The following is a 24,204-nucleotide window of genomic DNA, read 5'->3' as shown; positions in this document are numbered from 1 at the left end:
ATAGTGAATTTCACCGCCTCAATGGCGGACATCCGATGTTTTGGAATAAGACACTTGCCTTATTACCTCATCAGCACAAATCTGGATAACATTATGAGATGAAGCACTCAAAGAATTCATTGAATCACGATTTCATGTCACGAGTGAGTTGAATCTTCTTTCTTTCTTTAAAAAGTTTCCATATGGAAAAGTAGAAAGCCAATACCTTCCTCTCCTAGAAAATAAATCTTTCATAAAATTATACCCCTCTCAAGCCTTCAAAGTAGTTTCAACATACTGATTACTTGACTACAATTTAGGTGAGAGACGGAAAAATATAATTTCTATATATTCCGCATATCATTGTTGATATATCATAAAGGTTACCCATATTTTTCTATTCGTCTGTTTCAATAAAAATATTAAAGATTCTCTACAGTGTACTGAATATCGTTATTACCTTTATATTCAACAAAAATATTGTATTGGTCGGTCCCTTTTCTCAAAGCTCTGCCATTACAGAAGGTATGTCGGTATCAATAACCAATGGCCATTCCCTATATGGTGAGGTGAGTGAACAATGGGTCCGAGAATTATGTGGCTTAAGAAAACGTAGTTGATGTAATAAACAATATCAGGCACCATCTGTCATTAGATGGTACAACTAAATCTATGATTTTTTGAGTAAAATCAAAAGGATTCAACAGAGAACGAGGATTGTTGAAATGAGTAATGTCTTTAATAAGTGAATTCAACCGAGAAACAAGCTTGGAAGCTGGAAAATTGCAATAAGAGACAACGGGTCTAATGGAAATATCATCTTTATGTATTTTAGGTAGTCCATAAAGCAAAGGAGTGAGTTTGAAGTTAGAAGAATTGTAAAATTTAATAGTGTCAATACAAACATTTAAAGTTATCTTCATATTGTTTGTATTGACACTAGTGAACTTTACAATTCTTGTAAATTCAAACTCACTCCTATGAATCCTGCCACCCCTTTGCTTTATGGACTGCCTAAAATACATAAATGTGGTATTTCTATTAGACCCGTTGTATCTTATTGCAAATCTTCGGCTTCCACGCTTACTTCTTGGTTATATTAACTTATTAATGACATCACTCATTTCAACAATCCTAGTTCTCTGTTAAATTTTTTTTGATCTTGCTCAAGAACTCAAAGATATATTTGTACTACCTAATTCTATTCTGATGTCTTTCGACGTTGTTAATTTGTTCCCTAGTATCCTCCCCGAAGATTGCATTAGATTAGTTAGGGAGTTACTATTTAAAACAGATATTTTGTAATTCCACGTCATCAATTTGTGTTCTTTTTTACATTACCGTTCAACAACAAAATTTTTTCAGTTGAATAATGAAGATTTTTCAAAGATTTCCGGTCTAGCTATGGGTAGTAATACATTATTTCACAGATTATTCATTATTCCGATGTCACTTGAAAATTTCGATATAGAGTTGAATATTATTAGACAAATAGGTCATAATGATGGTTTCCATGCTTATCTAATTGATAGAATCTGAAAGAAACACAGAACTAAAGTTCCTTATCATAGTTTAATCTCTAGCGACAACTGCAATAGATATTGTTCTATTCCCTATTGAGATAAAGTTTCACAAGATATTTCAAATATTCTCAGACGGTACTGTAATAATATTATTTTTTATTTTATATTATGAATCCTATTTCCAAACTGTTATTCAATACTAAATATTACTGGAGTTTTTTCCCAACACCAAATCGTTATTTTTAACACCTCGATACGTGTTTCGATCACACATAGCACACTCAAAATATGAAAGACCTGAAAAATCAGCAGTTGCCCATCATATTTTGCAACAAAACCATTCCATAGACTTAAGTTCATTAAGATTAGTTAGACAAGTTAACAACAACAGGCAACTAGATGCCTATGAGAGTGTAGAAATGAGTAAACATAATAATATTATGAATAACGATGACGGACCAAAACCAAATAACATACTATATAGCTTGTTGAAATAATATTGTTGAGTTTACTGATTACTACATAAGGACACATTGTAAATATATGTATTTAGATAGGCAATATTGTGAAATTAATTTTTATATAACTGAAAATTGCTGTATATATATATATATATATATATATATATACCTGTATGGTTTACCTAAACCATACAGGTATACTTTCGCGAAGTTTCCAGTTTTATCTTCCACTTGAAGATGATCACTTGGTGATCGAAACACGTGTCGAGGTGTTAAAAATAACGATTTGTTGTTGGGAAAAAACTCCAGTACTATTCATTACTACACCAAAGGTTCCAAACAGTATATCATAAGTAGTCAATACTAAAGATAAAGTACCAATCACCCATAAATCAGGCGTTTACAGAATTTCGTGTTCACAACCAAATTGTTCTGCTCAGTATGTCGGACAAATTGGTAGAAAACTTGAAACAAGAGTGCTTGAACATGTTAAAATAATTGACAATTTTAGAAGTCTACACTTAGATGATTTTAACACTAAAAGTTCGTTCTCTAATCACATTCCTGATTACAACCATAGTTTTTATATTGATTCTGATTTGAATATTTTGCACGTTTGCCAAAAATGCACTTTACTTAATTTACTTGACATTTTTGAAATCAATTCTGCTATTAATAACCCTAATGTTATATCTCTTAATAAACAAGTACACTTTGATTGCCACAAGTTTTTCAATTCTCTTAATTTTAACTAAATTTTCCTTGCCTTGATCTTCTATAAACCCTTATTTTATTTTTTTTATTAGTATGGTTGTACATATTTTTGATGGTCATTTTCAGTAGTGTGACACAGTTTCTTCATTGGGCAACAGATGTCTCGTCTAGTGGTGCTGATCGGAACAATTGTTCTTCCAACTACCTTCACAAATTTTTATAACAAGATGGCATGTATAGATGGTATGGGATCTGTTTTTCTGCTGTTCTGTGTTTGCAAATCTCTTGTCATTGTTCCATGCCATCTCGATTTTATCTCTTTATATATTTTTGACAGTTGTTTCTCCTTCTTTATTCAATTCAGTTCGGATATCTTTCATTATAATTCGTTTTCATGTACCGCTTCATGATTTTTATGTTAATGAGTAAGTGTAAAGGCTCTAAACCTCCCATAGTTCAATCTATCATACCTAGATATAATGTTTTACTACGTTTTTACTAATTTAAAAAAGTATTTTTTCATTATCATTAACATGTCATTGTGACCATTTATTTATTGGTAACATGTGACAATTTTTCCTCCATTATAAAATATTTTCTTCTCCATGTAAGTATTTTATACTTCATACAACTATTGTTATGTTGTTCTTCTTTTATTGTAGAATTTCAAATAGTTAGCTAATGATTAACATGTTCGAAACATGTACTGATTGATGATTTCACTGTTCTAACATCTGAGGGTGATAAAAAATTGTGGAGACGACTTTGAGTTTTTATTCTTCGAAAATCTACTGCACTCCACTTTGAGATATAATGAACATCTACCAGAGCTTCATGAAGATGTTGCAAGACAATAACATCACAACTTCGCGGTTGGAGGCAGTTTATTGATGTTTGAGCACTTTATCAGTTGCCTCATCCAAAACATTGCTGATCAGGAATTGTATTTTCATATGAAATTCTGGATCCAATTCAAGAATATTGGAAATTTTACTGTCAATACTATTTATTTATCATATTGTGTACCGTTTTCCAACCACACATCGAGGATTTCTCAAAAGTTGTTTGCTCAAAGGATTATATTGAATTCTAAAGATCAGAATAGACGTTAGCATAAAAATCCCATAGATTAATGAACGAAAGTGATGACAGGACATATGCATCATACCTTAAAAAAATATCCTAATTTCGATAGAAAGAGATAAATAATATGACTGATCAATCTTCCAGTTATATAAACAATTTTATATCGAAACAGCATAAAACTCAAATGCTTTAAAAATGAGTATCATATAATAAAGACTCACTTTGACTGCTTGTAGTATATCTTTATGAAATGAACAGTGGAACCGCAGTTACATTTCTTGGATTTCCTCCTGGTATCAGCTGAGCCTTTTATGTGTTTCTTTCAATACATGTCGTGCATACTTTCATTGAAGAAATTCACTTGGTCCCAGAATTGAAAGAATGTAGAAATCATTCGAAGGTTAGTATTTGCAGGTTGTATCGATCATACAAAATGCGGATGATGATCTTGGACTTATAGTAAACTACTTTTCCCAACGCAGCACGGAAGACTGAAATGGTGAAATTCGGTTTGAAGTTGAAGCAGCAAATAGTAGTTTATCGAGAATCTGTAATAAAGGAAATAAGAATGAGGAATGAAACAATATTAGATAATCACATTTTTTGACAGAGGTGGAAAATTATGAATCTTCTTGTGGTTGAATGGTAGATCAAGTTCTGATAGCAATACTCAAATGACATGATCAGAAACTGAAATCTGCTTTTTGACAAAAATGTAGGAGATATCATTTAAGCATTGTCTATATTATTCATCCCCCTACATCTTGTACTCCATTTTGTCAATAAAATCGATTATTTTTCACCGAAGGATGCGCTGGTCAGGCCCTATCCCCCGAAGCCCCGATACATTCGGGAGGGCACGCCAGCATTATAAACCAACGACCACTCCCCACATCGTGAGGTAAGTGATCAGTTGTTGCGTGAATCATGTGCCATGAGCAAGCGCAGTGAGCCAATGGGCCAAGAATGACGGCCTTCTGCATCTGTCCGACAAAGATTTCTGCCTTAGTACGGCAAGCCGGTATGATTTTGAGATTCGAGAGTAGAGGGGACGTTATTCCACCAACGACTCTAATAATCAGAACAACCATCTTGACAGAGTGGTCTGGATAGAGTCTGTGGAATTCGAAGAGAAAATCTTGATATTTTATCTGTTTTTTTCTCCTCTTTTTGGAAGATATTCGTCTCGCCAGAAGCTGAAAACTCCATGACAAATATCGTCTTGTTCTGGTGGTCGAGAAGGACTAGATGAGGCTCATTAGCCTGGGGGTGGGAAACGATTAGTTTCAATAAATTGGACACGTCTCGTTCCCCACAACGGACTCAATATTCTTTGGAGCGTAGAGCAACACGGGTGTCTCAGTGCCGTAGATGTTAATGAAGCACTCTTACGGCCGCGTTATGTTGATGGATGTAGGCCAAGACCACAATTGCTGGACATGCTGATAGCAAGTACATTAGTATCTCGGACGCCTCGCGGCAGGCCCTGCACCTTGTGTCAGGAATCTCTATACCTATCATGCGACTGCGGTAGACTGTTATTGAAGAAGATCCCATGCATTGGCTTATCCTTGTGTTGCCGCAGAAGTGAGGAGATCTCTGCGGCTTTTATATGAGCCTTTTGCTGAACGGGTTCCAACTCGGTGATCACCTTGTTCGATTATTGTTATTATTATCATCATTATTATAGTCACATAGTTGGAATGAAATATTTCTAGAGTCTAATATAAATGAGAAATGCAGTATATTTATGAAAGAAATACAAGATCTTCTCCATTCGAATTTCCCCATTAAAAATGAATAATGAAACAGTGTAACAAAATAACTGAATAACCAAAGAGGTTCAAATTATGAGAAATATAGTGAGTACTCTACAATTAATGTTGTCTTTTGTCTGTTGTTTCTCCAAAAATGTATATAACGAATATGGGATATAGACACTTCTGAATAAAATAAAACGTGAACGTTTCTTTAATTTAATACAAAATAGCGATGATGAATCGAAAATCACCTGGAATATAATAAATTCTCTCAACAAGAAACATTCAAAAAATTAAATGGTTTTGCCTTGTTATATCGACCATTAATTATGTTGATCTAGCAAACAGCTTCAATACTCACTTTATTAATTCTTCGCCTTTTATAATCAAAGAAGAATCATATATCAGCTGAAAATCACATCAACTAGATGCCAACATTCATTATTTTTATATCCATTCAGAGAAGAAGAAATTATTCAGGCAAGCAGAAAACTTAAAAATAAATTGAGTAGCGGTACATCTATATTATTGAAAAAGTGTGCTCTTTCACATTCTCCGAACTCTGTCATATTTGTATTATTTGTTCAGAGGAATATTTCCAGATCAAATGGAGCTATCAATAGTGTTACCACTTCATAAAAAGGAAGAACAGGACGATATGGATAATTATGGGCCAATCTGTTTGTTGATATTTTTTATAAGTAATTCGAAGTGATCATATCAAATAAAATTATTAATTTCTTCAATGCCCATAATTTGTTCAATGATTTCTAACACGGTTTTCTCAACGGAAAAATACAGAAACAGTACTGTGTTATGTCATAGACAAAATTCAATATTTAGGTACTAGAACAAGACTCTAGTGCTTGTGGTGTTTTTCTGGACCTGGGTGAAGCTTCTGACTGCGTGGACCATTCTGTGTTGATATAAAGGCTATGTCATCATGGAAAGCTTTGGATCTTATGAAGACGTATCTGAGCAAGAGAAAACAAAACGTTTGTATTAAATATCAACAGAAAGTTTTTACTCTGACATAGCTAATATTCATGAAGGTGTCTCACAAGGAAATGTGCTGAGTCCGTTGTTGTTTAATATTCATGTTAACGATTTTCCTGAAATTTTGAAAACATCACCTCCAAACTTGTCAGTCATACTGATAATTCCAATCTTGTTTCCCCTCTTGACTGCCTTATGAATTTGGAAAGTAACATATTGAATGTTGTTTCTACATCCCCAACATATTTTATTCAAAATGAACTTCGTCTGAATCATATAAAAAATGTTAGGGAAAAATTAAACTTTGGCGCACACACTGAGCATCTTGCAAAAAAAGTTGCTAGCAAATGTTATGCAATTAGAGTTTTAAGAAGTCACTTAATACAGCTGCACTAAAAACGGCATACTTTAGAACTATCTATCCTTTCCTTAAATATGGAGAGTTATGGCCCAAGGCGGAAGTACTCACTTGGATCGCATTTTCATTATGCAAGAATGTATAATAAAGACTATGCCTAACATGAACTTCACAAATTCCTGTCGTTACTTACCTTATGTGGGATTTATATTTATGTTTGTGTTTTTTTCGTTTATGACAATGGAGAAAAATTCATCATTCATAAAAATATTCATGAGTACTTTACTATGAATAACTCGAACCTCATTCTTCCTAAACATAGATTAAGAAATACAAAAAGAGGTCCACGCTATATGGCCATCAAATTTTTTAATCATTTACCACTGACAATCAGAGAAGAAGGCCAACGGCATACTTTTAAGAATTTAATTTTCGATTTGCAGTATAACATGGAACCAAATTCGATGCAAGAATTATTCATGACAATTTCATGACGATAGCAGAAAACGGAAAAAGGATAGATACTGGTATTTTGTTATAAAATTTCCATAATGTTAACAAATATAGACATGATATATGCGATATACGTTTTCATTATAATTCAATATTTATATAGACAAAACTGTTACTTTTTTTTGATATCTCACAGTTATATATTTTTACCTTACTGACTTTAGTTTATATTTTAGTGACTCGCAGTTTGGTTTTAGAGCTGGTAGCTCAACCACAGCAGAGGTAATGGATATAATCGAGAGCCTTAAACAACGAAATCATACAGCTATCACGTTGTGCGACCTCTCGAAAGCCTTCGACTGTGTCGATCATGACATCCTACTGAAAAAATTATATTTTTATGGAATAAGAAGAGTTGCATTCTCACTTTTTGAATCCTACCTGAAAAATCGATTTAAGGCAGTTCGTTTCAATAATAGTACATCGAATTTTAATGAAATGAATCATGATGTGCCCCAAGGATCTGTTCTGGGGCCATTTTTATTTTTTATTCATGTTGATGAGCTAAGCAACCTCATAACTCCCTTCAAATGTGTTCTTTTTGCCGATGATACGTCATTTATATGTTCAAGTCCATATAACCACGTTTTATTAGATCGATCTAAAGAAATTGAAGGAAAAGTTGGAACATGGTTTAGAGCCCACAATATGAAACTAAATAATGACAAGTCTCACAGGCTACTCGTAGCGACCCGTCAGTGTGAACAACAAGACCAGCATGTGAAGCTACTTGATGTTACTTTAGACTCTAAACTGAGTTGGAATGCTCATATAGATCAATTAAAACATAAACTGTCGAGCATATTATTTCTTCTGCGACAACTCAGGCATATTTCAAACTACGAAAACAGTGTATTTCTCACTGTTTCTGTATCATATGGGTAACTGTGGGGAAAATACTCGGCTGCTAATGTTATTTTCATTCAACAAAAAATGGCAACATGAATATTAGGTAATCTAGGGTATAGAAATACGTGTAGACCTTTATTTATCAAACTCAGAATCATGACTCTTTCGTCCCTATACATTTAGAATTCACTCCTTGAAATACACAAAACATCGTCCAACCTCACTACACATGCTGACATTCACCATCATAACACTAGAACCTCTGACAATATCAGACTTTTTAGATATAAGCTTTCTGTCTCACAAAAAAATTCTTTAGATTTTATTCTCTGCAATGCACTGCCTCGTCAAATCAAAACGATGAGTGTGAATAAGTTTAAACGAACCATCAAATCGTATTTGCTCAAAAACAGTTTTTACTCAATCAATGAGTACTTGGAAGATATTCAAGATGTGACTTTTATCCTCTGAGAATATACTTACCGTTTATGTACTGTTTGTTCAACTATTTCTTATATTTCTCTTATATTTTTGTATGTTTATGTGCTGTGATATTTTGTTATTACTTTTGAAAGTGTATTAGTGTATTACTAAATGGTTTACTTGATATCTTTTGAGACCAAATGACTTGCTATGAATATGCATATGTATATGATATAGTTAAATGAACTGTTTATCTATCTATCTATTATTATCAAACAATGTGTTCAAGTAATGATCAAGATCTCTGATCTGATTTTTTTAGGGTACAAATTATCCTGGTCCGACAAACGAAAATGACAATTACAATATCTTGGACAGTCTGCAAAACGAATATGACCGTGAAACATCAAACAGAAACGACAACGAAGTTGAAAATGGCTGTGGTAGTTCTGCAGGTAACACTTCAACCAGTAATTTAACAAAAAGGGGGACTATTCGGAAGCGGGGATTCAAAGAAGAAAGAGAAAGAGAGCGAAAAAAAAATCGATACTTAGGAAAAGAATATACCACGAAACCGGAAAAACTGTTCTAAAGTGAGAAAGGAGGGAGCTCGTCGAATGTTGCAATAAACGTTCTAGTTGAATCGATCTCAATATGCGCGAAAAAATATTTGATAATATTGGCAGATAAGAGATTTCAATAGAAGGCTTACATACATCGCGGGTATTTCAAACTTCAACGAGTCGGAAAAAAGAAGGAATAGGTAAGCCAAAAAACAGATTTCAGTGGAATATAAGGTTGAAATTAATGGCACGCGCACAAAAATTTGCAAAGAATGCTTTTTAAAAACGTTTGGAGTAACTAGGCGGTTCATTGCTACAGCAACTAAAAGAAAACAAAGTAGTATTTCTGGAATTGTTTCACCAGATCATAGAGCTGCTTCATCTGATGATCGCCGGTAAAATTTTAAGAGATGACTTTAGATATTTCATTAAAAAAATACCATCATACGAAAGTCATTATTCCCTCCGAGATTACCCTGAAAAGTTTTTGCCTTCTCACCTAACTATTACAATGCTTCATGAAGAATACAGAAGGACCTCGATCTTCGAAGCGAGATCGGCAAGAGTTTCATGGGATGAATTTCCACTTTAAGAAACCCAACGTCGATACCTGCGTGACTTGTGACAAACTGACCCTTGAAGAAAAGTTGGCTCAAGCGGACCAGGCTTATGATCAAAAGCGAAACGACAAAGAAATTTCGTAGAATGATGCATCGAAGAAAACCTTAACATTTGACTTGCAACAATGCCTTGCAAGTCTATTAATAAAAAATTCAATATACTTTTATAAAAGGACACTATGGACCTTTAATTTACCCATTTTCGATTGTGACAAAAACCAAAATTACTGTTATGCGTGGCACGAAGCCATCGCCGGCCGTGGAGCAAACGAAATTGGACAATGTACTTCAATTCATGCCCTAGCCAAAACAAGAATAGCCATATTGCTGTTATGTGCTGGGTAGCTCTTCAAAATTCTAGTAGCTTACAAGAGATAAACCACAAATTTCTCATTTCTCGCATTTCATGCGCTCATAGAGAAAAAACAAAAAAAAATTCGCGGACACCCTCATGATTGGGCGCAATTAATGCGTGACACCAGGAAAAAAAATTTCATGTTATCGAGTTGGAGAGAACCAACTTTTTTCTTGGTATTACTAAAATCTGCATTAGTTAACAGAAAAAAAGATAAAGATAATGGTGTGATGAATTGAAGTAAGGTTAGATGGCTAACTTACCGCAACTTTTAAGCAATGAAGAAATATAAAACAGTTTCTTTCAAGAAAAAAGGAAAGGTTGTAAAACTTTTGCCACCTCTTAGCTATCAGGGATCACCAATGATATTAATTGAAAAAAAGGGTATCTTGGATTTACTTTCTTATATAGGTACAACATACCGGAAATCTTATGAGGACCTCAACTCGGGCAATGTATCTGAGCCCAAGATGAAAAAGTTGAGAGGGGCATTTTATGATGATATTTAGGAAAGCCATAATTATTTTTAACTTTTTTTACTTCTTTACTTATTTAATACTTGTTTTCTCCAAGCACATTTTGTAAAACTTGTTATTGTTCATTTTACATCTCTAGCTTTTTAAGTAAAATTGTTTACATATCATTTCCTTAAGCTCTAACATTTTGAGGTACTAATAAGCACTTTACACATTTTACAGGGATGGAATTAGTGTAAAACGCACTAAGTCCAGATAATTTAAAACTATTTGTAAAAGTAGAGGTTATAATTAACAATAGAAAAAACGAAGAGAAGAGAAATGAAACTTTCTATGTTTTTTACCACTTTTTATTGTATAAGTTTGAAATTGTCCGTATAGGACGAAAGTGCTGTAACGTTAGTTACAAATAAAAGTGGTAAAACACATAGGAAGTTTCATTTCTCTTTTCTTCATTATGATTTCCTACCACATAGTAACGGCTACATCCATCAATTTATTGAATAGAAAAAACGATAACATTTTCATAAAAAAGAAAAAAGTACTGCCAAAATTCCAAAGCTTCAAAACTGGTATTTTATCAATATGTGGATTCTGGAAAAATCATGAAACAATCAATTGTGTTTTTCCGAAAATGCGATTTCAGCACTTAATCTCCTTTCCGCAGGTGACACAGGATTATATTTCAAAATAGTACTGCAGCTGCAGCGGCGTCGAATTATTCATTTATTACGTTACCGGCTTTACATGGTTTTTATTAAAAAAAAATATATAACTGCTATCATATCTATCACATTTCTGAAGTATCAATCTGAAGCTACTAATAAATAACTTTCTGACCTATGTATATTTTTTATTTCTTGATTTCAGCACCAAAAAGATTTTACCTCAAAATAAAAAAACCGACTACCATTGCTCTCTGAATATATTGATAGTTGTTAGCAACTTGTTATCCTCTTTTGAAATTCTCTATATGTCGGGCAATAGCGATCATCAAAATCAGGTAGGTAATCAAAAAATGGTGATAAGAGTATGGCGACGCAACGTGTAGGGCTATTTTTTTGATGATTCATTCATTTACATTTAAAAAGATGTATACCTATTGACATTTTTTATCGATCATAATTTTTTGCATGCATTTCAGGTCAGACAGATGTTTTGCTTGCTGATTTTTAATTGTGAATCCTTTCTATGAATATATTTGACTTCCATTTTATCCAATCGAGTTGAGTTCGTTGAAATTATTCAAGACTGATGAATAAATCGTTAATTGAAAAAAAAAAAGGTCAGGTAGTACGAAAAAAGTAGTATAACTTTTCAGGATACAGTTATGATCATAAAATTAATCACATAACCTGCTTTATTTAATGCTTTGTTCATCTGATGAAATTGAAATTCAACTTGATGCTATTCGAAATGTAATTAGTTCGTTATAAATCTAAATTGTCAGAGTTCATCACTATTCTTCGAACTATTCAGAAGCGGAGTGGAAAGGGTTAACTGCAAGCATATTTTTTATCAACGATGTAGAATACAATCTTTCCAATCCGTAGCAATCTTACGTAAAATGGTTTCAAGAATTACGTTGACCAAATAACATGTGGATGTGAAAAACTGTAAACGGTAAAATCTATAAGGTCGTTGAAACCGTTGAAATACCCAAGAAGTCGGTGGAATCAATGGTTCAAAAAGAAGTTCAGAAAAACATCGTACAGATATATTTCATCAGTTCGGACTTCCATTGTCTAATATAATATAAATTGATTTTATAACCCTGAAAAAAATCAAAAAGATTAACCGAAAATAACAATTTTATTAAACAAAAAACTGAAATTATAAAGAAATAACATACAAGAACCAAACAAATAAAAATTGAAATAATAATAAAAGCTGATAAAATTGAAAAAATTAAAAATATTATTAACAAAAAATGAAAAAATAAAAATTAAAAGATTTCAAACCAAGTTATGTCAGTTATGTCAGACAACGTACAGGTAAATCAACGATGCAATCAGCCATGTTAGTGTGGAAATTCACAACGTGTGGAAACCAGCTACAATGCACATAACCGAAAAATCAAATAAGAGAGAATGACGACCTGTAAATAGTCTCAAAGCAGTAGAAATAGCCCAATTATTTCTCGAAAACTATTGATACTGATGATGATGATCGTGTATCTTGGTTTTAAATTTTTCTCTCTCATTCAACTTTTTCACCACCATTTCTCTTTATTTGTTTCTTCACAAATCTTCTACTCATTCGTCATTTCTTTAGCTTTCTATTCTATTAGCTTCACCTGTATGTATGTATGTTTGTTGGTTTGTAACTCTTTTTTCCCGTTTGAATGCTCGGGATCTATATTTGACAGAATTATCGACATTATTGCTTCATCTATGCGCAGGCAGATGGCGCTGTACGTAAGCTCCTTGATATAATTCGAATTCACTTTACAAGTATTTCTTCATTTGAAAAAAGTATTTTTAACACGCGTTTATTAGCTTCACCTGTATATGTTCGTTTGTTTGTTTGTGACTCTCAAGCTCGGGATCTGTATTTGACAGAATTATCGACATTATTGCTTAATGTATTGGCAAATGGCGCTATACGTAACCTATCTGATTTAAGTAGAACTCACTTTACACGTATTTCTTCATTTGAGAAAAGTATTTTTATGCACGCCTGCTGCCTTATTTGTAATCCTCCTTTGCGCGCCTGCTGTCTTTCTTGGGCATGGTAGCTGATTTTTAGGCTTCCTCTCCGGAATCGGAAAATATCAATGGTCATTTTTCTAAACAATATACGGCTGATTGATCCCAAAGTTTAGATAAAATAAATATAGTTTAAAAATACTAAAAAACACACTTTTATAGCATACGAAACTAAAAAATGAAAAATAAATATATTACTATAAAACAAGTTTTTAAAGAACATCGAACTAAAAAGTTAAAAAATATTTTTTTTAAATAAGCTTGAAACAATAACGAATAAAAAATACTAGTATTATTGTGAAAAAAGCGTGGGCGCTCTGTGCAATTTTTTTTTACAATAATACTAATATTATTCTATATCATTTTCTTCAAGTTATTACTCATCCGAATATTTAAAGAATTTTCAATATTCTACTATTTGTTTTCCACGTAGAATTCAAATCTGTCAACACTTTTTTCAGAAACGAAGGCTCATTGGAAAAAAAAGTATGATACTGATAAAACAGAGGAGGGATAATTACATCACACACGATAATATTGCTATCACAATAATTAATCTTTGCTTTCGTCTGTTCGATGGAGACTCTAATGTCGCCGACGCCAATTATAATGACGACAGTCATTGTCGTTAAATCCTCTAACTTGTATCGTAAAACAGTTATTCATTATGAATCTACCACCTAATAAATGAACGAGTTAATGAACTGAACTGTTTCAATCAAAGTAATGGATGGATAATAATTTCAAATGAAATTATGTCGTTAGATCTTCTTGATTTCCAGAGCATTTCAAACTCTCTATGGACAAGAATAGAACAGTATTTTGAAATTTTCCTTTTTTTACTCATCAGTGCTGATGAACTAATTGAATCCAATTTCCTGGGAGACCAGGATAATTGAACTATTCACATCTTACACTGTTCCTAAGAAATTTCCTCTGGCTGAAATATATGTCAAGGTTTTACCATGGGGTAATGAATATAATCTTGGAATTAAGTCAGACTCATTTCTCGTGAACGATGCTCTGTTCATGTAACGTAAATGTCAGTTTATTGAAATCATATTTTATTTCTTTAGTGTATCAGAAACATTTATCAAAAACTTCCAAAAATGTAGAGTGAACATTATAAATACATCATTTTGTGATAATATTTTCATTCTGCAGGCAGTAATGATTTTACTCAATTGAAAATAGAACTGATTTTATTCGTGTAGAATTGAAATGTTCACTATATGATATAAAGATTGGATATTAAGACAAACTATGTGCTGAAGAACCTGAAAGAGGAATTTTAAAAATACATGATTACCAAATGAAAGTATAGCATTGTTTTCACTCTCAAAATATGGAAATGCCTACTTTCAGTCATTCTTCAAGGAAGAGAAATCATTGTCTGAGAAATCAAGGTATTTTGGTGGGATCTTAACGGAACACATGGGGAGTCAAGAGCTAGTGCACTTTACATTTCTGAGGACTTTGACCATGTGTGACATGAGGGTTTGCTGGCCCAACTTCGATACTATGTGTATTGCATTTTTGTGTATGGCTCTCCAGCTTTCTGAAAGAACGTTCCGTGCAAGTGGCCTTCGGTGGATATCTCTCGAATACTTTTACCATCAACCCTGGTAATCCCTTGGGATCTACATTGTCTCCAACCCTTTTTTTATTGTATATCAACGACTCATTGGAAAAAAAGAATCTAATATATTGCTTTGCTGACTACAGCACACTTGTCTCGTAATTCCATTTGAATTCCAGGACTTCAACTGCGGATGCACATCTTCACTGGCAGCAGGAGGTTGCATATTTTAATGAGGACCTAGAGGTGATTTCAAATTGGGGTGAAAGTAATCAGGTTCAAATCAGTACCAAACATCGGTTTTCTCCAAAAAGATTATGTCTCCGAACCGGATATTATAATGTCAGAACAAACAATTTCGCTTTTTGCTTCGATTTTGCTTCGAAGTTTGTTGGGAGTTGAAATGGACACCAATATGTCTTGGCACAATCATGTCGCTGAAATTGCAAAAGCTGTTTCTCGAAAGCTTAGAACACTGTTACGAACCAGAAAACTATAGACACCTCAACAACTGTTGATGCTTCATAAAGCTCAGATCAGACTTTTGGAGTATTGTTCCCATGTATGGAGCTCCGCTCCTGAGCATACCCTGAAGGTGCTTGATTCCATCCAACTTCGATAGTCTGGTACATCGAAGAAAGGTTGGAGATTTGTCACTCTTTCATAGGAGATATTCAAGTGATTTGGCACATTTGATTCCGCCAAGAGCGGTAGGTACATATCAGAAATACGCGACGACCTGTGACTGCTCATCGTTTTGAGGTTCAACTCAAGACACCTCAAACTTCACTATTTAACAACCCTTCCATTTGGAAAACTGTGTTTATGTGTAATAAACTTCCTGAGAACGTTTTTCCAAATTAATTTAATCCCCAGCGATTCAAAACTGACGTGAATCACTACTTTCCCGTATCGACTGTGTTCTGTCCTTGAGAAAAATGAACTATTACACTTCAATATTGAAGAGTAAGAACACAAAGTGAGATAAATCAACACGAATTGAAAGCAATTAGTCCAAAATCAGCAAATCTTGCTACAGTGAAAATATATTGAAATCAGATTTATGTTTTTCACGTTACTTGAAATCAGAGACCTTCTGAAGTGGAGTCAGAATTATTTATATTTTATGATCAATATGTATGATATCGAACTGAAAAAATTAGTTTTTGCTGGTTTCAATCAAAAGAACTATTTGTATGTTAATCAAGATAAAAATATTATATTCCATATTGAGGTCATGATTGTGGCACTAAGTTAGAAGTGATTTTTGACTAATATTATGGTAAGTTGAACTTCCATCGATTATTTATTTGGAGAATATATGCCTCTGTATAAAACTAAAGAGAAATTTTTGGGAAGAAGCAGACAAACTATTATTAATTTGAGTCAAATAGTAACTTCCATAATTTAGTTCTTGAAGCAGAGACCATTGATATATGTTAGCAGCTGATGATAAAAAAACAGTTTCTGAAACCAATAAAAAAGAATGCCTCACATACAAAGAATGATGTCGTATCTGATGTATCTCGAACAGTCAAGTGAATTGAATAAACTGGAAAATGATGAACTAATTATAATCGTAACCAAAACAAATGCAAAATAATTTTGCAATCGAAATGGTAAGGAATTATATGATACAAATGAATAGTGAAGAATTTTATGATTCAGAGGAAACTATAACCTCAACAAATCAACGTGGTTTCTAAAATAGGTAAATCAATTATGAAGGACCATCCAGTACTGAAAAACTTTCGTATCACTTGGAGGAATGAGTTGAAAAATAAGACGATTTGATATTACTTTTGAAACAACTCAATGATAGCCAGCTGAAACAACAGCCAACGACATCTATACGAAGGGTGCCAAACCGCGTATTGATAAAGAAAGTGAACGTTTGTTTGAAGGTGGTTGACAATGTTTCGTGGTGCATTTCATCAGTTTGGACTTCCATTGTGTAATATGATATGAATAGATTTGAAATCCCTGAAAGAATCTGTAAAAAATTAAAAAGATTAGCCGAAAAATAACAATTATATTAAGCAAAAAACCGAAATATCAATGGAATAAAATACAAACAACAACCAAAAAAAATTAACATTAAAAAATAAAAAAATGAACTATCAAAAAGAAATGAAAATTAAAAAAATTATTAACAAGGAATGAAAAATGAAAAATTAAAATATTCCAAACCAAGTTACTTCACGACGTTTCGGGTAATATCAGTTATCACTCGAAGACGATTGTGGATACTAACAGTTTTTATTTTTCATTTCTTATTATTACTTTTTTTAATTTTCATCTCGTGTTGATAGTTGAATTTTTTCATTTTTTATTTTTATTTTTTGGTTGTTGTAACTGTTATTTTTCAGCTAATCTTTTTTATTTTTTACAGATTCTTTCAGGGATTTCAAATCAATTTATATCATTTTAGACAATGGAAGTCCAAACTACTGAAATATACAACGAAAGTAAACATCGACCTAAAACAACGAAACCTGCACTATGATAAGGTAAAATCCAATAATAGTGCAAGCAGCACTCAATCCCAGCTGACCCAAACAAATAGAAAAAACGTGGATATATCCAAAAATATTCCATTCTGAATCCCCACACAGGTAATAGGTATAAACCTATTTTCGGAATTGAGAAATTGTTCTGATTTGAGACGTAGATGACAACTGAGAAACTACTTACATTTCTCAAGAAAAGTGTCTCACACAACCTTTTTGAAGCCGAAGAGGGGCGCGGAGTAGAAACTTCTGTATCTTTCAAATTGATTTTCTCTATAAATTTCGTAAATGATGTGTACTGTACGTTCCCAATATTTGGCCAATGAGACCCAAATACGGCGGATCAGCTATTTTCATAACCACAGATTTTTTAGATACATGCTCTGAAGTTATGCATGTTTGTGACTTCTCTTTGGATAAACACATCGAAATGGCTGCGATTACCCATAAGTAAAAAAAGCATATCATCATCAGCAGCATCAAGTGATCATGGTCAATATTTTGATAAACTAGATGAAACTCTAAAATATTCGGTAAGTATTCAAGAAACATTTCATTATGAGATTTTCACCAAACAGTTTTACAAAAAACGCGTTTTTGAACGCGTTTAGTGAAATTTTTGAATACGTTATAGATTTCCGTCAAGTATCGACCGATTCCATCGCATATATTTTGATAAGTGAATTTTCTTCCACCATATTGTGCAGAAACCTCAATATTAATGAGTTATCAAACACTTCAATACCGAGAGAGCTTCAAAATATGCCCGATTCTGTTCATATCGATTGTTACACAGCCTGCCAGAGTAGCTAAAAACAAAACAGGCATTACCAGCACTTCAACGATAGATTATGTCACAACTAATCTGAGAGAATATGATCACAAGTAGTAGATCTAACATGATTTCCTCATTAAATTTCAGTGTTGATTCGGTATATTGTGGAAAACACATGCAAAATTAGTATACTATAGGAATTAGAACTTCAAACAGTTATTTTCGTATAATCAAATGTTCATGTGGAAGTAGTTGATTCGAATCGACTTCATTTTCGTGAAAAGTTCATTTTGAAGTGATATTATTTTTCATTCATTCGGATAATTCCCTTTTTTTCTTTAGAAATGATGAAGTAGAAAGACACCGTTTTTTCCGAAAACCAATCACTCCAGAAAATTGAACGTTCAACAGTTCAAATGAATTTTGACTTATCGTCAGAAACCGAAACACAAGTGAAATTCATTCCGTGAAACGCAAGTTTTTGTTCTAACCAAGACTATATGTATGTTCATTTTACGAAAATACACTTTCCAGTAATAGTCCAATAAAATGAGGATTTAAATTACCATGCAAAAGGCAAGCCTGCATTTTTCAATATAAGTTGATTTTAGCATATATTCAAAGGATTTATTGTTAAAAAATGTTGAATTTCATTTAGGGGATAGAAAATGAATAAAAACTACCCCAAAAATCCCTTTTTTAAATATATCTCGAAAGCATGAAAATATATGAAAAAAAGGTCGAAACAAAAAATGTAGGCAATACAATTTTCTAGAAAATCATTTGTGATCACTTTTGACGTATTTGCAATAGAAACCGAGATATTTGCAATAATCAATTTATACTTATAGTTCAGACGGGCTGCAGTAGAGCGGCTATATCTCTCCAGCACTACGAAATAGATTAAATGTCGGTGTTTCCTAGGTGCACATATGAATGAATGCGAGTTATATTTATTTTCATTCCCGGAAGTGTTTGCATCCATTTCATTACAGTGTTTTTTTTTGCATTTCATTGAAGAACCTGTGAAAAGTGAAAATGGAACTTGAATTGTGCTCAATTTGTGAATTGCCTCTTGAAAGTGATTGTGACACAATTGCAACTGTGAAAAAAAAGGTTTAAAGACATTAATAGACAAAAGTAAAGTGAAAAATTACCTGAAATATAAAGTGTGGAAAGGCAAGGAGTCATGTCGATTTCATGATGGTTTGTATATACTGTATATTATTTTATGTTTTACTCTACGATAACAGAACCTAACAGTAAAATGTTTTTATTGCAAGAAAGATTTATAAGAATATAATGAATTATTCATCTTATTCATTGTTATGTAAAAAAATTTATCAAAAATATTATCGAAAAGAAATTTGTATTATCGAAAAGAAATTTGTATTCTTTAATCTGTAAAATATATACAGTGTGTAAAAGCCAAATGGAATAAATTCAATATTACGGTTACAGTACATATTAAAAAAATCCCGGAAGACGTCAAATGTAAATTATAATTTGACATTCTTCTACTTAAAATTGTCACCCCTACCTTCAGCCCTCTTCGAATGACAGGTACAACCCCCAATTTTTTGATGTTATCGCTTTAAAATACACTCAAAAACTAAATGTAATGCAAAACGTAATTGTATGTAGAATATGAAAAAGAATTATGGATGTTAACGAAGTTAACCGCAAACCTCTTGGAAACATCCTAATCTCAAATAAAACTGTCTTCTAACATTATTCAACATATCAGGCATGATCGACCTAATCGCAAGCGTTATTCGTTCTATTGGGTCATTAAAATCTGAAGGTATAGTTTCGTACACATTGCCCTTCACATATCCCCATAAAAAAAATCTAATGATGAAAGATCAGGTGATCAAGCTGGCCATTCAATCGATCCTCGCCTCCATGCTCCATCCTGCTAAAACCATATCGTATTCACTAGAACTAGAGGGTTTCCTGGATCAGGATATGAATTGGCTAAACTTGGAATGATATTATTTTGAGTTTCAAATGATTATCGCCCTTCAAGTTGCCCTCAATGAAAAAGGGATCAATGATATGGTTTCCTACAATCCCTGCCCAAACATTGACCTTTTGAGGGTATTGCGTGTGTTCTTTTCTCATCTAGTGATGATTTTCCATTGATCAGTAGCGGCAATTTTGCCGATTAGCATGACCATTAAGAAAAATGTACACTCATCAGACAACATAACGTCTTAACTAGAGACGATGAAGAGCTTTCTAAAAAAGCTTTTGAATACGAATTAGCGCCATTTTCACTATCATTATTCGATTCTGCAGGCTTCATGAGGAAGACCCAAAAGTCAGATTTGTTTACTGTTTTCAAAACCAGTCTTGAAAGTGATAAATTGTTATTATCTTTTTCATTCGTCGTTGATGGGGGGTTTTTACTCCACCAAGTCACCTGGCCTCATGGTAAAACATACTTGGAATTATTTCAATCTTATCGTCAATACATTGTTAGTCATTTTACTGGTAATGCAGTGGTTGTATGGATACAGCAGTGATCAATTTGGTGTCAAGTCTTACGAAAGATATCGAAAACAAGTGGAAAATGTTGCTGCAGATGTAGATTTTGACAAAAATATGCTTGTTACATTTACAGAAACGAAATTTTTATATTTGTAACAAACACAATTTTGTTCTGAATTTGAGTGAATATCTACGCTCGACTGGAATTGAAGTAAGGAAAGCTGATGAGGATGATGATTCACTCATTGCCAATACCGCGATATACTTGAAGAATAACCATGGAAATTCAGTTGCAGTTGTTGGCAACGACGTGGATTTATTGGTTTTATTAATTGGTCTCACAACAACAGACGATAATATTTTTTTAATAAACTATTTAGTTCGAAAAAATCTACCAACAAATTATACTCCACTTCTGACAATAGTAATTTCAAACAATTCATATTATTTGCACAAGCTTTCGCAGATTGTGACACAACCAGCGCCCTATTTGGGAAAGGTAAGAAAAAATTATCTATACATAAAATATGTCAGAAAATCAACAAAAGCAGAAGTGGCTGATTATTAATAATTTTTGAATAACGCTGATTCTCATGAGGATTCTGAAGAAGAATGGATCCTTGATTATAACGATTTTTAGTACTAAACATTCTTCTTCACCTGAAAAATATTAAAAAGTAAAATTGAGGCATTTGGTTGAGAATTATTGAAATTTTTGACTTTCTGCTACTCCATCTTGATACAAAAAAATGTGGGGAATCTTCCAAAACAAAGAACGAAGGAATAAATCAATTTCAAAAAAATAACTCTATACAAAAACGAGTAGATCCAAAAAATATAATTACTTGTAATTTAATTATCGACATTTTTCGTTCTTTTTGTGTAAAAAAAATTTTCCGTATTGTTTTACACAAAATCATGTGTTTGAAGGTTATTGACAATGGCTGAATACGTTGTTGGACAACATGTATGCGGCTTCCTTGAATTTTCTCCTAAACCAATGTTCCTCTCTGTGTATGATCTCAGCTTGGGACCACTCGATGTTGTGTTGATGTGTCCAAACATGGTCTGCTATCCCTGATTTGCTGGTTTCCCCTCGCTGTGTGTGTTTCTTGTGCTTAGCAATGCGAACATTCAATGGCCTCTTAGTTTCACCAATATAGGATTTTCCGCACTCACAGGGTATTCGGTGAGTGCAATTCTTGGAATTGCAGTCCGCGTTTGGTGGCCTGGTTTTCGTGAGGCTGCTACGGATAGTGTTACCGGATCTGAAGCAGATTCTGATGTTGTACTTGGAACCAATTCTTCTTATCCTCTCCGATAATCCTCTTATGTAGGGAAGTGCAAGCACTGGTTGTGACGGCTTCTCTTCCTTGCGAGGCTCCTGCTGTCTTTCAGCCAAAGTCTTTTCTACCATCGCTTTGGAGTAGCCATTCCGTTGAAGATCATTTTTGATGATGTCTAGTTCCTTCTCGAGACCTTCCTTCGTATTACAGAGCCCGAAAGCACGGTCTAATAGAGTCTTGATGATTCCTCTTTAAGTCGATTGATGGTGGTTGGATTCGTGGTTCAGATACTAACCCGTGTGAGTGGGTTTTCGGTATACAGATGTTTCCCACTTAGTGTCAGTCCTCTTCACCTAAACATCTGAGAATGGCAATTCGTTGTGGATTTCCTTCTCCATTGTGAAATTGATGGAAGGTCTCACACTGTTGATGTATTTCAGAGAGGCGTCTAGTTCAGTATTCCCATGGTTCCAAATTATGAAGGTGTCGCCCACATATCTCAACCAGACTCGAGGTTTCTTGTGGGCTTCTTCAAATGCCAGAGTTTCAAACCACTCCATATATATGTTGGCTATGACTGGTGAAAGTGGCGATCCCATTGGCAGCCCCTCATCTTGTGTAAATAATTCGTCCTTCAGTTGGATATAACAGTTTCGTGCACAGCATCCTAGTAACTCCATAATTACTTCTATAGGTAGATTCGTTCTCTCTTTCAGGTTCCCGTCTTCGGATAGCTTTCTCTGTATGATTTGGAGTGCTACTTCGACCGGAACGTTGGTGTAAAGACTTTCCACGTCGAAACTAATTAGTTGATCCTCCTGTGTGACTTCAATTGACTCTAGTAGTTCGACAAAATGCCTTGAATTCTTTACAAAAGAGGATGTTTTTCCTTGTAATAGTTTTATCATGGGAAGTAAAAATCTAGACAAGTTTTGGGTAGCCGAATCTCTGGAGCTGATGATCTGTCTAGACTAGAGTCAATTGAAGTCACACAGGAAGATCAACTAATTAGTTTCGACGTGGAAAGCCTTCACACCAACGTTCCGGTCGAAGAAGCACTCCAAATCATACAGAGAAAGCTATACGAAGAAGGGAACCTGAAAGAGAGAACGAATCTACCTAGAGAAGTAATTATAGAATTACTAGGATGCTGTGCACGAAACTGTTATTTCCAACTGAAGGACGAATTCTTTACACAAGATGAGGGGCTGCCAATGGGATCGTCACTTTTACCAGTCATAGCCAATATATATATGGAGCGGTTTGAAACTCTGGCCATTGAAGAAGCCCACAAGAAACCTCGAGTCTGTTTGAGATATGTTAACGACACCTTCATAATATGGAATCATGGGAATACTGACCTAGACGCTTTCCTGAAACACATCAACAGCGTGATACCTTCCATCACTTTCACAATGGAAAAAAAATCCACAACAAATTGCTATTCTTAGACATTTTGGTGAAGAGGACCGACACTTAGTGGGAAACATCTGTATACCGAAAACCCACTCACACGGGACAGTATCTGAACCACGAATACAACTACCATCAATTGACTAAAAGAGGAATCATTAAGACTCTATTAGACTGTGCTTTCGGGCTCTGTAATACGAAGGAAGGTCTCGAGAAGGAACTAGACATCATCAAAAATAATCTTCAACAGAATGGCTACTCCAAAGCAATGGTAGAAAAGACTTTGGCTAAAAACAGCAGGAGCCTCGCAAGGAAGAGAAGCCGTCACAACTAGTGCTTGCACTTCCCTACATCAGAGGATTATCGGAGAGGATTAGAAGAATTGGTTCCAAGTACAACATTAGAACCTGCTTCAGATCCGGGAACACTATCCGTAGCAGCCTCACGAAAACCAGGCCACCAAACGCTTACTGCGATTCCAAAAATTGCATTTACCGGATACCCTGTGAGTGCGGGAAATCCTATATTAGTGAAACTAAGAGACCATTGAATGTTCGCATTGCCGAGCACAAGAAACACACACAGCGAGGGGAAACCAGCAAATCAGGAATAGCAGAACATGTTTGGACCCATCAACTCAACATCGAGTGGTCCCAAGCTGAGATCATACACAGAGAGGAACATTGATTTAGAAGAAAATTCAAGGAAGCCGCATACATGTTGTCCAACAACGTATTCACCCAAGCTAGCGTAGAGATACGCAA

General features: G+C 33.9%; 1 protein-coding gene across 3 annotated transcripts in view; it reads right to left on the bottom strand.

Moving 5' to 3' along the window:
• Positions 1–24,204, bottom strand: part of LOC111506965 (uncharacterized) — a 181,936-nt gene that overhangs the window by 146,421 nt on the left and 11,311 nt on the right. For all 3 annotated transcript variants that reach the window (XM_074176012.1, XM_074176013.1, XM_023162188.2), the window contains exon 2: positions 3,985–4,311. The gene's annotated coding sequence lies outside the window, so the exon portion shown is untranslated. The remainder of the gene's footprint in view (positions 1–3,984; positions 4,312–24,204) is intronic.

The sequence above is a fragment of the Leptinotarsa decemlineata genome, unplaced genomic scaffold (genome assembly GCF_025532065.1).
Source record: "Leptinotarsa decemlineata unplaced genomic scaffold, Ldec_3_MD MMD2_tig00001393_RagTag_RagTag, whole genome shotgun sequence".
In the NCBI taxonomy this organism is placed as follows: domain Eukaryota; kingdom Metazoa; phylum Arthropoda; class Insecta; order Coleoptera; family Chrysomelidae; genus Leptinotarsa; species Leptinotarsa decemlineata.
Note: the sequence above shows the minus strand (reverse complement) of the source record. Positions and strands in the feature narration are given on the sequence as shown.